Raw genomic sequence first — 16078 nt, forward strand, 5'->3', positions numbered from 1 at the left:
GCGTGTAGATTCGTACGTTCTTCCCGTATCATAAACCTTTGATTCGAATCCGAGCATGGTACCTATGGTGCCAGGTTTCGTAAAGTCGACATTTTCACTGCATGTTAGAATGCTTTTTTGAGTGTTTGGATTTCCACGCAGTTGAAAGTCTACATCCTGTGGTAACATATCCCTGATGTAATTTGCAATGTCGTCAATTTCGTAAGAGCCAACAGGTAACCGTATTTCATGAGCGGTCCCATCACTTTTCAGGAAGCAGATCTTGCAATTTTCTTCGTCGATATTAGGTATGGCATTATACGTTTGAAAATCTACGAGTCCGATGCTCCATTCTCCGTCTAAATCCAGAGGCGGGAAATGAACCGCCCGCAGCTCAGATGCGTGACCTGTCAGGGTAAGTGTTATCGACATGACTAATAAATTAACATCACTGCACAACCTTTAAGTAGCAATTTTTATTTGTCAGCTAATTTTTGTTTGTTAAAAAGCGAAGACACAAGTGTCCGCAGTTTGTTTGATTAGGCTTCTGTTCCGTTTCGTAATTGTAAAACAACGTAGTGGACCGGCCCAGGTACTGTCGCAGTTCGGGCGGAGGTCGTAAATTTCCAAAACTGTCGTAGTAAGTAGCTTTTTTTCCAGACTTTATGTACGCCACCCAGTGCGTGCCGCGACCCGCCGACGTGTCTAAATTAATTATGGCGCACTCACGTGTCTTTGGCTTGCTGGGCAAAGTGTCTCGCATAAACACGCCGCGGAAATTTGGTATTTTCAGTTTGCGTGCGTACTTTATTAAATCTACGTTGGTGAGCGGTCGTTTCGGTAGGGAACTTAGGATTTTCTCTTTACACGTTTCTTTCTCATGCCTCGTCCTGTCTTGTGAGGATGCAAGTACAGTCCTGCGCCGTTTTTTTTACCGATGGCAATGGCTTCCATGCTGGCATTGTGTCACTGTGCTTCTTTTAACTGCTTGCGCTCATTCTTCGAAGTGTTGACTGCCCGCACTATACCGCTCGTTGCACCGATAAGGCCTCCGAGAGCACCCAATGCAGGCAAAAGCAAAGGAAGAAATCCTCCTATAATCTTCTTGTCGAGAGTCTGTAGTTTTTGCTTGGCTTTTTGCACGCCTGCACCGATCTTGCGCTTCTTGGTCTTGCGTGAGTTAGTCTTTGACTTGATGTAGCTGGTTCGACGAGCACCCAGTCCTAATTTCGTCTTTGCCTTCATGATCTTAGATACGCCCCACGCTGCGATTTTCTCTCCTAGTCCCGCGTTCGACGATTTACTTATATCTTTGGCTTCCTGTGCCAATATCTCGTCGGCCCGGTGCCTGGATTTCAGATCCTTGCTTAATGAATATGCGATATCGTGCTGCTTGCACTTTTCGTCGAGAGAATTAATGCCCACGTCACCGCGAGCTAATCTTTTCGCTAGTTTCGTGCCGGGGCCGCAAAATCTGTAGCCGGGAATGTGTAGCTCGAATGGTAGATTGGTTATCAGAGAGTTCACGAGTCCCGCGCCGATGTGTTTTTTGTTCTTACCTCTTCGAGTCATTACGCACAACTGACCAGAAAGTATAAATGTGTTTGATTTTATACAATTACTTTAGTACAATGCAGGTCGTCAAGCAAGACGTGTGTTTGCCCGTGCGCATTACGCAAGACGATGTATTTAGTGCGCGTGAATCACGACATGGCTTACTGTTGCCTTCTGCCGTACGTTGCATAATGGCGGGTCCGTCCAACTGCGGTAAAACGTGTGTTTTACTGAGTTTACTGGAGGAACCAAATGGTCTTCGGTTCGAGAACGTTTACTTGTATTCCAAGTCGTTGCAACAGCCAAAGTACCAGCGCCTAGCAACTGTTCTACGATCCGTGGATGGTCTGGAGTATTTTCCGTTTAGCGATAATACCGATGTTGTACCTCCAAGCGAAGCAAAAGCCAATTCCGTGTTTGTTTTCGACGATGTAATGTGCGAGAAACAAGGCATAATACAAGAGTACTTTTCCATGGGCAGACACGCCAAGGTAGACTGCGTTTACCTGTGTCAGACGTACAGTCGTATTCCAAAACATCTCCTACGAGACAACGCAAATGTCATAGTTTTGTTTCGCATGGACGAACTTAATTTACGCCACGCTTACGACGATCACGTAAACACCGACATGACATTCCAGGAATTCAAAGACATATGCTCCTTGTGTTGGAAAGAAGAACACGGATTCCTAGTTATAGTCAAAGACTGGCGTCTATATAAGGGCAGGTACAGACGAGGTTTCGATCAGTTTATCACCAAACCTGAGTCATAGCATTTAGAAATTCGGTCGTAGCAGTCGAGACTTACGTACTGCTCTCAAGTCTCATGACGACGTTATCCGCAAATACATTTCGCTACTGGCTCAAAAAATAGACGGGGTGAAAAAGGAATTACTTGAGTACCTCGTAGCCATAGACCAGCGCGTGGAAGCTTCGGATTCTCGCATTCGCGACATGATCGAAGTTTCGAATGCACAAAGACGGGACGATCTGAGGACTTTTCAAAGTAGTCTGAAAGCATCACTATCTCAATCGTCAACAAATTCAGATTTGGCCAAACACAAGAAAGAAGTTTCTGCGAACGAATAGAAAAGTATAAAAGGAGGTCTTGCAAAAAGTTTTCAGCCAGTACAATGTCGGACCTGGCCAGTGACCTTCATCGAGCTATACAGTCTGTTCGCGAAAAATATTTACTTGCTAGACGAACCAGACTTGCACGTGAGATGGAAAATGAGGAGATATTTAAACCAATCACTAGTCGCCTCGACGAACTTAAAAACAAGGAAGAACCAGCCTTCATTGTGAAGACAGAAGTTGAAGATGAAATGCCGACTGTAAAGAAGAGAAACTATGAACCAGATCGAGAAGAAGAGGACTTAACAAGTACAGAGTCCATGCACAAGAAAAAAATACCGAAAAAGGGACATCACGTTAATGCAATGGTCCGACCATACCTGATATCGTTTACGAGCCGGAATAATGACACGACCTACGGAGTGTACAGAAAACATAATAAATGGTTCCTCGGTGCTAAAGAAATAGACTTTCTACCAGGAAATATCGTGCGCGTAGCAGAGTTCAAAACGCGCGGGACTCCGGGTCTGTACGAATTGCTGTTTCGCAGGGAGCCTAAAGGATATTCTCACAACGACTTACAAGAGTACAAAAAACTGCTAGAGCTAACCAATGCACATTTTCGCGATAACGATCCAGATAGTGGTGTATATAAAGACGTAGATCATGAAAAAATCGACATTCTCGCTAATCTCTTCAGTGAACTAACAATACATGGCGAAGGTTTAAAAAAGCTAGAAAGTGGTCAGACATTTGACTATGTATATTGGGACGACCCTAATGAATTAGTTGATCGCCTTAGAATTCTACATGCATCGCTTAGTGTAGGAAACTATTCGCACATCAACGAAATAGTCTCCATACTTGAAGAACTGAAGGAAGCCGGCTACATACAATGAGTCGAACCGGAATCGCTCGCGAACTTCATGCTCCTGCTAGACGGAAATACCTTCGTCGCAAAGTCATAGTTCGTGGAATTGATGATTTATTCCAGGCGGACCTTGTTGAGATGATACCGTATTCCCGATTGAATACAGGTTTCAAGTACATGTTGACAGTCATCGATGTTTATAGCAAGTTCGCTTGGGCTAGACCTGTCAAATCAAAGATTGCAACTGACGTAGCCAAGGCCATGAACAATATTTTGCGTGATGGACGTGTACCGTCGCACCTGCAAACGGACCTCGGGAAAGAATTCTACAATGCGACCTTCAAGGCTTTGATGAAGAAGTATGGCATCAAACACTACTCTACATTTAGTAACGTCAAAGCCTCCGTTGTCGAAAGGTTTAACAGAACTTTGCGTTCCAAGATGTGGCGGCAGTTCACGGCTAACGGAAATTACAAGTGGCTTGACATCTTGCCGAAACTAATAAGCGAGTATAATTCCACTGTGCATTCTACCACGAAAATGGAGCCAAAGGACGTAAAGGATAATCGCCTGCTTCAAACAGTTTTTCGCAACACGAAGAAGAAAGATCCACGAAAGCGTAAAGCTAACGTCGGCGACATTGTGCGAATCTCCAAGCAGATAGGTATCTTCGAGAAAGGTTTCACTGCGAACTGGAGTCCCGAACTTTTCCGTGTGACACATGTTCGTGAATCAGAGCCTAGGACCTACTACCTCGAAGATTTGGACCACAAACCTATCCATGGCGGCTTCTATGCCGAAGAGATTCAGCCTACGTTGTATCCCGATACGTACTTGGTGGAGAAGATTATAAAACGAAGAAATGGACTGTCCTACGTCAAGTGGTGGGGCTTTCCACCTCGCTTCAATTCGTGGGTGGCAGATGCAGACGTCGAGAAATCCACAAGGCTTTAGTAATTTGTCTGTGTAATTTTTTTGTACTTGTAGTAGTGTAGTATGTATGTAATAAAAGTATTTTTTAATAGAACTTGCGGTGTTTTTATTTTCTCAAACCTTACACATTAGTGGTACTTTTTTAAAATTAAAGTTGTTTTGTATCATCCAGGGATCGAACCAAGGAGCTTAGTCGATCTAATCGGTCAGTATATAGATTACAAATTTATTTAATGAATTTTGAACTTTTTCCCGAATCTCTAGCATTAAAATAACGAATTTCCAATATGTTGGTCTTGATGGCTTATAGGATGATGGTAGTAGAGGATTTAAAGTCTCTTTAAGAATGTTGAACATGGTTTATTGAAGTTATTGTTTTTTTTTCATAAAATTAAACATTATTGCATCGATCGGGTATCGAACCGAGGACAGAAATCCATCGAATCAATATGTAAATTAATGAGTGATTTATTTAATGAATTTTGGAACTTTTCCCGAATTTCTAGCTAAATAATTACGGATTTTCAAGATGGCGGCCGAATGACAAGATGGCGGGTGTCACAGCAATAATAAATGATTACTGCACTCTAGCGGGTAAGAGTTAAACTAACATGGCGTCAGCGTACTCTAGCGGCCGAAAACAAGATGGTGGCTTCCAGCATCGCAGACAAGATGGCGGTCATGACGTCATACTAGATGATGTTATATATGCTCTGAATAAAAGTGGTGGGAGTCAGTCTGCCAGCACCCACCACAAGGGAAGGATCGGTCGCCATTTTTAATTTTTTTTTTGCACTCGTCGGGTTCGAACCAAGGTCTCCGAACTCCGTGTCGTAAATGTTTGTTTTTTAAATATTTTTTATTAAAATTTTATTATTTGATTTATTTTATAATTTTTAAAAAAAAATTAATTAAAATCGGATAATAAATAACAAAGTTAAAGATGGCGGCCGTAACGGAAAATGCAACGGTGACGTCATCCAATATGGCAGAAAACACATCGCCGGAATTTTCGAGAACACAATGACGTCATCCAATATGGCGGATCCAAGATGGCGGATCCAAAATGGCCGCCGGGGTCAAGGTCAAGGTCAAAGGTCAAGGTCACATCCATCCAAGATGGCCGCCGTGACGTCACAACACAAGATGGCGGACACCGGCACCGGCACCACGCGCCGGCGCCAGATCTAGTATGCCCATTTACATACTACTTTGGTACTAGATGCTATTCTACCCATCCAATAGTATCTAAATCCAAAGAGCGAGTTTCTCAAAAAAATTTCTCCCTTGCGAGTTCCCCAACTCGCACGACGAGTTGCGTCAATTAGTTTTCGGGCGAGTGACCTTATTTTGTTGATACACTTTCACCCTGAAGTGTTCTACTGCTTCCGGAGATCGAGCTAAGTCCGAACTCAACCTTACGGAGATTCTTCTTACCCAGTTCAGTCGGCTCGCAGTCGGGTAGAGTGACGGCCTGGTGGCGGTTGTCAAGGCAACGTAGCGACGTTCTTCGGCGGAGATCTCCCTCACTCTCGGTGCGTCGGCGGCGTCTGCTCTGTACTGCACGCGGGCAGCCCATATTTATACTTCTTGGCGCCACCCGCCCTCGCCTTCCACAAGAGGGTAGAGAGGCGGGCGGAGGGGTATTGAGCAGGAACTATATCCGGGTCACGTGGCTGCTGTGCATCACGTGACAAGCTCCTGGTCACATGACATTAGCTGCGCTGGGCGTTACCTGGAGGGCAGGCCACCTACGACGCTTAGAACTTCAACGGTTGGTCTGCCACTAGGGGGTTCCTTCTGTCCTAGTTGCGGGGCTCAAAATTACAGCCGCAACAGTTAACAGCAAAAAAATGGGAAAAAGTTAAAATCAAGAACAAATTATTTAATTATAATTTTAATAAAAAACGCACTTACATCACCTGGTGACGGCATTCACCATATTGAAAATCCGTAATTATTATATGAAAAATTGAATAAAATTGATAAAAAAATAATAATTACCATTTTAATTAAATGTTAATAAAAATGTACTTACGTCATGGAGAATGAACTCGGTTAGAACCTGGCGCGGAAAAAATGGCGACGGATCTGTCCTCCACAGAGGCTACCAGCAGACATGCCCCCTACAACTAATGCCAAGGCAGATATTACATAAACCAGTATAACGTCATAGTAGCCATTTTGGATCCGCCATCTTGTTTTCTTCTACTTGATGGTGCTACCACCAACTTAGTTTAATTTTTACCCGCTAGAGTGCAGTAATACCACAATGTCAACTGTCGTGACATCGGTCATTTGTCGGCCATCTTGGCCGCCATGTCAAAAGTCTGGAATTATTATAATATAAATGAGAAGTTAACTGCAAAATTAATTAAAAAATCATCTATTAATGTAATGATTGATTAAATCGATTTCCGTCCTTAATTCGATCCCTGGTATATGCGAAAAGGTAAATTTAGCGTAAAATTAAATATGGGATGTCCATAAAAGAATGTCCCAGTTTAAATGGAACATTATAATAGTTTAATTTAGACTATTTACAACAAATCATACATTAAAATGAAGAATGGCATGGGTTTATGTCAGGTGAACGTGTAGGCCAGCTTTCCCAGTTACAAACACATCCGGTCGTTTCGAAATGCCTATACCATGCGGATGTTTTTCCCACATGGAGGATTACAACTGAACATTAAACCAAATGTATGTTGAACTGTAATTACAGACTCACTCTTAGCAAGTTGCAGATTACAAAACGCTTTTCGCTTAGGATTCGTTATTTTGCGTAGGTGGCGCTGCAATCAAGAAAACAACAAAGCAGTACTCACGAATGCGTTTATATAAAACTGTTTGAGTTACTCTTTATTTGTGACCTTGAACCAAAACTCTACAACTATAACTGTTGATACTATTACAATTTATAACTGGAACATTCTTAGATAGACATATTGTATTTAATTAAATATTCTGGAAATTCCTAAAAGCAGCTCAAATTCCTAATCTACCAGACTCCAGAAAGACGCTGTCGTCACATTGACCACCCTCTTGAAATTCTGTATTTATTAATATATCAATTCGGGAAAAATTTAAAAAATCTTTTAAAAAATCATTAATTAATGTAATGATTTATTAGCACTAGTACCGTTCTTGGTTAGATTCTTGGTCAGTGCTAAGAGTAATTAAAGTTTAAAATAATTGCTTCAATTATTTTCCAATTAACTTTCGTTGAATTTACTACGAGCAAGGACTCTATACAATACAACTGTCCGACGAAATAAATATGTTACTCACTATAATTATGCCTTACATGAAGACCTTCTTTTTCAATACATAGAATACCTTTCAAAAAGGTCATGAACAATGTTAGGCATATATACCATCATATCTGAACCGTTAGACCAGGTATGTCCAACGACAATCATATAGACCAAGGATCTCCGAAGCACGAGGCCTTCTTCGGTGATACCTCATATATCTTTCAAACAAATGGTATATTTCTAGCAGACAGGACAAGACTCTCCGAACTATCAGACCTGTTGTATGGATTTAATCTGTTACAATCAAATAGACCAACTAACTAAATATGTTTTACGCTTACTTTAGAACCAAGAATACATGAAAAATGTTTCACTCTTACCACAAGACCAAGAAAAGCATAACCATTAAACTGACTACAGACTTGACTACGCACATTTAACGAAAAGGACGTACATTTGATCAAACTTTCAACACGATACGATATGATACCATCAAAGGAATACCATCCTATCAAAGAGACTCGATCTCATTAGTACGATACGATACCATCAGTAGGTGTACGATCCAATCAGTAGGATATAATCAATGGGATATGATAGGATTAACTCCATCTGACTACAATGGTGGCATCTGCATTTGACTCCAAATGATTTATTTTACATTTTGTACGAAATGGCCCCGATTTCTGGAATGGATTTGTTATTACTCTCCAAGTAGTGTAGGATAGCCGGTCTGGCGCCTGGGTTCTGGGTGTGGATTTTGGATGAGGTCAATGATCGATTTCTCTGACGTCACGGCGACCATCTTCGATTACCGTGACCTTGACCTTTGACCTTGACATTTGACTCGGTATCCATTTGGGGTTCGCCATCTTGGATCCACCATCTTTAAATAGAGCGCCCCACTCACTCATTATGCAATTTACGTCACAGCCGCCATATTGAATTTCTCTGTTCAGCTGCAGGCCACCATCTCGGATAACGTCGACTTTATTTCTGCTATTTGTTCCTAGAGAGTGCCAGCATCGCTCTGTATCATCACATAAGGTCGATATTCCATTACCTAAAAGAGCTGTTATGGTCTTTATCGACATATTAAATTTAATGTTTTACGCAAAATACATTGGAAGCGCTGTGATTAGAACCATCGCAGCTCTGACCTCCAGGATGGAAAACATATGCCTTTAACCGCACGGCCATCGAGACATTTACCAGACTGAGAATTTAATAAGGTACCTATATATAAAAATAACACACATATTCGAACTTGTAATTTTTTTAGTTTTAAGTAATAATAGCATCGCCTGTTCGAGACAGAACCATCATATTGTATTAAGACGTATGTAACTGTTACAATTATTGTTGCGACTGCCATCTTGAAAATCTTTATTTATTATCCGATTTTAATGAAAAAGATTCTAAAATTCATAAAAAAAAAAAATTAACAAAAAGTTGAGAATAAATATTGAAAAATACCGTTGCACATGTCGTTACGGTCACCATCTTGGATTATAGAAATATTGTTTGATTAGTTACGTACGCCATCTTGGATGACTATGACAGTATAGTGCTTTTTCTGTCTATTGCATTTCGGTCTAGTGCCTTACAGATTAGTGCTTGTTCGGTTTAGTACCTTTTGGTCTTGTACCAGTTTGATATAGTGACTTTCGATCTAGTGTCTGATCGATCTATTGTCTTATGGGTCAATTGCTTTTTGGAACTAGTTCTTGTTTGGTCTAGTGCTTTTCGGTCTTTTGCCTATTCGATCTAATGGCTTTTGGTCAAGTGCCAATAAGATCTAGTGCTTTTCAGTCATGTGCCAATTCGGTCTAGTGCCCTGTGGTCTGTTGCCTTTCAGGTTAGTGCCTGTTCGGTTTAGTGCATACTGGTATAGTGCCTTTCGGTCTAGTGCCTGTTTTGTCTAGTTTTGATCAGCCTAGTGCCTGTTTGGTCTAGTGACTTTCGGTCTAGTGCCTGTTTTGTCTAGTCCCTTTCTCTAATGTGCCTGTTCGGTCTAGTGCCTTTCGAACTAGTAACTTTCGGTCTAGTGCCTGTTTGGTCTAGTCCCTTTCTCTAATGTGCCTTTTCGGTCTAGTGCCTCTCCGTCTGGTGCCTTTTGGTCTGGTGGCTTTAGTGATTGTTGGCGTAGTTTCGTGTCCCCGGCCCAGCAACCGTATTTAACGACTTCGGCTGTACGTGCGAGGAAGGCGGGATGCAGCCGTGCGAGGCTGCCACCAGCTTGCCAGTCACCGCGGGCCCAGCTCGCGAGTCGCTCGCGCCGGCGCTCATTAATATTCACCTTCGGCGGGGATTCGGCGACGAGAAGTTGATGCGCCGTCGCTGGCGCGGGCCTCGGGACGTATTAATTGCCTGGAAACGTGGTAGCGGAACACTTAACCCGCGAGGAAGGTGGGTGGCCCTGCTAACACTCCCCCTACCCCGCAGCGCCATCTTCGTCTTCCTCGCCCTTACGCCACGCGCGTGTCGCGGGGCCCGATCTAATTAATACACAGCGGGCGCGCCCGCCATCTTGCGTCTTCTCTCTGCCTCCTCGCTCCGCCCGGCCGCTTCCTCAGCCTCTTTCGCGGCGACGACAGACAGGCAGGGCTGCGCGGCGAACAACCACTCAACCGCCCCTACGGTGCAGCCAGAGGGCCCAATTACATTTTCCAATACAATTTTAGTATATACGTACATTGAAATATTTCATATATTTAGGGGCATGCAGATTTCGCGAAAACATTTCGGAACTAGATGAAAGTTAAAACACTATAGCATAGTCTTTGTTTCGTGATTGGGAGAATTTCTCCCAGGTACATATCGATTGTAAAAACACCAATCACAGTGATTCAGTGCGGAAGTAAACGAGTCCTGAGTGGCTCGGTAAAATAAGACAACGACTTCTCTCGCGGACGGCCGCCAATCACAAGGAAGAAACCACAGGTGCGGGTATACATTGTTGCAGTCTAATAAGTATTCAGATCTTTTCGCGAAAAATGCCTGCCCCTAAATATATTTTATTTGGGGTTTAAAACGTCCTGTTATCTAGTGTGCTCAGTAAAATAATACTTAAGTAGGTTTAGTAAACTATGATAAGTATTTAGGGAAAATCTAAAAATAATATTCAGGATACCCCTACCCCCTTCGCCATTTAAGATATGCCAGTGAAACCCCTCGTCGCTCGTTACTAGATACCTTGTAACAATATGGATTTCGCGGCAAAAGTTTTACTGCTCTCCTAACATGAAAACCATGTGTTATTTTTTATAAATTACTAATGTTATTGGTAGAGACCGGAAAAATAAACGGATTTATTTCACGATATGCTAGACTACAAATACACGTACCTTGATATTGTTTCTGTAATTGTTTCACAGTTTATCGGAAGGACTTTGAGCCGATGAAAAAACTTCAACCAAATAAGTATTGACTCGGAAGCATCTAAGTTGACATGTCTCACAAGTCAGTAGCCAATGAGCGTGTCGCATTTGCCCGAATATGTATAGGATCGTGAAGTCTATCCTAGAAGTAATTGAAACTGCGAGTTTTTCCTTTCCCCAGTTATTGGCTATGTCCAGGGACAGGAAAAATTCGCTGGTTCAATGACTTTCAGGATGGACTCTACAGTTCGGCGTATAGTCGAGGAAATGTCACCCAGTTATTGGCTGCTGTATTGTGAGAAATCGCAACGTAGTAGCCTGTGATTCAATACAGCCATGGTTGAGTGTTTCTCATAGGGCCAGATGAGTTGTAAGCCAATAGCAGAGGAATCAGTATGTACAACGTTTTGAGGTTTAGCCCATCGCGAAATGAATCCGCGAAATTTTCCGGTCTCTAGCTAAGGCTCAGTGAGAGGTGCTTCCCCGAACTAGACGAGGTCAGTTTCTTAGTCCTCAGCATGCATGAATCGCCATAACACAAGAGAATTGCTACATTGTTTGGAGATATTTATTGCCGCGAAGTACTAGTTTCTGTGCCTATAACAATCCGTGTCATTTCACTTACTAGTTTGGACTTAGTGTATTGTCACCAAACCGGTCATAAGGGATGATAAAACAATCAAAATAAAAAAGATTGAAGAAGGTATTGGAAATTGCTCACAGTTATAGCTTCGTAAATTATTATGCTTTTATAAAATTAATTTCTTTGTCATGATTAAAAAAATTACTTAATAACAGACGGAAATTATTAATAAATGGTTTCATCAATATAATAAGTGTTTACTAAATGATTTAGAGAAACCTGAAAGACAATATCCATATATTTATATCGTACAATTAAAATGGAGCATGTAATTGTGAGTTACACAGCTTTGAACTAAACATTGTAAATTAGTTAAATATTAGCTATGTCTTCCAAAAAAGAAAGAGAACTAAAATTTTTAAAGTTTTGTTTTAAAAACCAAATTTATTTTCTATTTGAATGATATTTTAAATATAAAGTGTTTTACGAGACAGGCTATTCCTTCAAACGGTTTACTTAAAAATGTTTAACACACGTTTTCATGCTCTCAAATAATTGTAACGTTTTCAAAACCACGAAATAATACTTATTTGATGAATTTAACCATTTAATCATTTGAAATCATTGGCAAATAAGGCATTGTTTTAGATGCAGAAATAATTTTTGAGAGTACCCCATTAAGGAAAGGAAAATTTCGCAATTTTCTTTGATAACATGCTAAACTCCGTACACCTGTGATTTCGTGCTACTTCTGCAATTGGACCATTGACTGCAATGACCAACCATAGGGATGTTCGAGCCATTGATATCCCAGAGACAATAAAAATCTTCTAACCACAAGACTTCTCAAAGTCAGCAGCTAAAAGACAAATGGAACTTGCAGATGTATGGAGTCGATCGTAAAGTCTAGCTTGGAAGTGATCTAACCCAGGGGTGGAAAGGTACCTCGCAGCACTCGCCTGGATTGATTCCGGGAGACGACGGGAACCCGGAATGCTATCCCAGTTCGCCACACTCACGCCGTCATTTGGCGTTAAGGGGCCCGCCTGGTCAAGTTGTACCAGTGTTAGTGTATGTGGGAGGGGTGATAGGTGCGACGCTCGCTGGTGCTTCTAGCGCGGTATCGCCTCTAAGAGCAAGGCTTTGAACTGGCGCTCAGTCTTCTCGTCGTGCAGGGGGCAACTATGAAATTTTAGCGGTGACCGTAACATTATATGGCTTAGAAATTAAGATAAATATGTAGTGCAAGGGCCTTAAGTGCTTACAAGAATCTTTAAAGGTGGTTTTATGACTAAACATTACTGTGAAAACACGCCTTGTAGCCATTTTTACTCTTCTAAAAACACAATTTATAAACTTAGTCCGGATACAAAAGTACTTTTCGGCCCTCAGCGAATTCTTAAATGTTTTTCGTAAACAGACCCCGATAGGATATCTTGAGTTGTTTTCAAATCAAGTTGTTTTTCCTGAAGCTCCGCACAATGTATGTGTGCCCGGGTAGGTGGGGGCATTAAGGCTGAATTACAATAGCCCGTGGCGTCCGTCCGTCGCCTGTCTGTCAGCCGCCGAGCGTCATGTTTTCACAGGTTTTATATTTCAATGCTGACAACTGTTGAGAATACTTATATTTTTTTGAAAAAAAAATTCTCTTGGTTAAACAATCAGGTAAGCTAAACACTTATAACTCATTAAATTGCATTTTTTATACTTTGGTATTTATTTTACATTTTAAGAGTGACTGACCATTTTTGTTTTGAAAAACAGCTATTGAAATGGGTTCATACATAAGATAAAAAATAATTATTTTGGAAACAGCTAAACCATTAAACAAACTTTATTACCATCAAATCTAAAAATATTTGACACGAAAAAATTTAGAATGACATTTAAAGTTAATAATTTCACCCGTCCGTTCTTGAAAAATATGTAGTTACCAAACATTTTACGGATGGATGAATAGTATTTTTCTCGCCATATTACTGGCTGCAGGTCACGTGGTTGACTGACGGATGACGGATGGACGGAGGCGACTGGCCATTGTTATTTCGGCCTTATTTTCTTAATGACGCAAACAATATCAGTAGAGACACCTGTATTTCGCGAATACATTTCGTGTCAAGGTATTTCACGAAACACTGTAGCTTTTTCTAAGAGTCATGGCAAATTGTGAGGGTGCAGCAGTACGGTGACCACATTCTCATTGGCCCCGTCAAGAGCGGGACGACACCTCTCCCTGACCTCAGCCAATAACAACAGGAGAAAAGCTACAGTATTTTGTGAAATACCTTGACACGAAATGTATTCGCGAAATACAGGTGTCCCTAAATATCAGAACTACCCGAGGACCCTGCGTTTAAAGTAGCTGCACATGCTTCCCAACAACAGCATCGAACTTGCCATGACTGCAAACTTCACAAAATAAATATTGCACCAACTTTCTTTTGCGTCCAGATGTGTTCGGGACACATGATTACACACGTGAGTGTCGCTTTTAGCACGTCCGACGGTGACCTCCAGAAGACGAAAACAAGATGCCCACCATGACGTCATGCTGGCCGATGTAATATATACCTTGGTATTAGTGGTCGGAGGTCATTTTGCCGGAGGCTTCTATAGAGCATGTATCCGTTGCCATTTTTAAAAAAAGGTAAGTATCAAAATTTAATCAAATTAATGTTTTGTGGATTTTAAAATTTTCCTCAATTTATGATCAAAAATACGGATTTCCAAGATGGCAGACGAATTTCAAAATGGCGGAATCTAATTGTTTGTATTTTTTTTTTGCATTTTTATAAATTTTTTTTTTTTAATTTCCTAACTTAAAAACTGATATTCAATATGGTGGCCGTAACGAAAAGTGCAACATTTAGGTCATAATTTAGAAATGGCGGCCGTTTCTAAAATTGCAACATTCGGGGATTGGGCGCTCGATTTCAAGATGGCGATATTGAAAAATGGCGACTGAGGTCAAAGACCAAGTTCAAGGTCATCGAAGATGGCCGTTGTGGCATCAGAATCCAATATGATGACATTATTGAAAAGCGCAACGGTGACGTCATCATTCAAGATGGCCGCTTTGACATCACAATTCAAGAAGGCGGCCGACAATCTCAAATCTTACTCTGCACCCTGTCCACGGACCTACTATTATAGAAGTACTACTATTAAGTAACAATCTACTACGCACCGAACATGCAGAAGCTTCATTGTGACGATAGAAAATACAGTGAGATTAAAAGATTTTTAGGAAAACCTTTGAGTGTTAACCGTTAACATATGGGTACATATGGCTCCTGTATGGTTTGTGTGATGCAGTTGTCTCAAATTTAAAAGCTTTAAAATTAAAAACTATGGTAACAGTTTTACAACTGACACTTGTCAATAGTGGTGCAAGTAGGGAAAGGGGATATATTCCCTGCCACCGAAAAACCTAAAAAAAAGATACATTATCTCACTAATAAATTTAAAAAAAAAAATTAAAGATCACATGTTTAAGAACACTGAAAAACCACATGGAGTTCTTTACGAATTGTGTTGACAGGACAACAGTTAGATGTATAGATAGAGACCGGAAAAAATTCAAAAATTCATTTCGTGTTATGCTAGAATCCAAATATATGTAACCTTCACAATGCTTCTGTGATTGACTCCCGGTTTGAGTCAATGAAAAACATTCTATAGATAGGCATTTTGAAAAATTTCCAGTTGCAATGACCTCTAGGATAGACTCCACATTCCCTACATACTCAGGCAAATGCCACATGCTCACTGGCTACTGACTAGTGAGACATGTCACCTGGGATGCTTCCAACCCGATACTTCTTTAGTTGAATGTTTTAATTGGCTCAAAGTCCTTCAGGTGAACTGTAAGTCAGTCACAGAAACAGTATGGATTTTACCATAACGTGAAATTAATCCGCGAAATTTTCAAGTTTCTATGTATAGACCATTGGTAGGGCATGCAATTTTGGAGGAAGGATTTAGAGACCAGCTGTGTGTTAAACATTGTCTGTGTTTCGTGGTTGTATATAATTATTACAGGCACATTTTTCCTATCAGGACACGTCCAGTGCTGAAGAAAACGCATAATTAATGGCTTCTCTTGCAGAGGGCCACCAATCACAAGGGAAACAATCGCCAGCGCGGTCATGCCTTATTTCAGTTTAATGAGCCATGAAATTATTTAGCAATATACCCAGTCCCTATACATTGGTAGTGAATTGAAACCTGTCGAATTATAAGCAGTTGGTGACGGTAGAGACCCCAGAGCTATTTCTCGGCAGCGAACGGGATCCGAGAAGGAAGGTGGAAAGCGTCGGGAAAGGTTAGTGTAAATGTTCACACGAGAATGGCTCGCGAAGAAACACGAGGCACGAGGTTGGGTCCGGGAGTATTCCGGTATTTCTTGTAGCGCCGAACATTCTGGTCCGGTCGACCTACCGGGGGG

This window comes from Bacillus rossius, chromosome 2 (assembly GCF_032445375.1).
Source record: "Bacillus rossius redtenbacheri isolate Brsri chromosome 2, Brsri_v3, whole genome shotgun sequence".
NCBI classification, from domain to species: Eukaryota; Metazoa; Arthropoda; class Insecta; order Phasmatodea; family Bacillidae; genus Bacillus; species Bacillus rossius.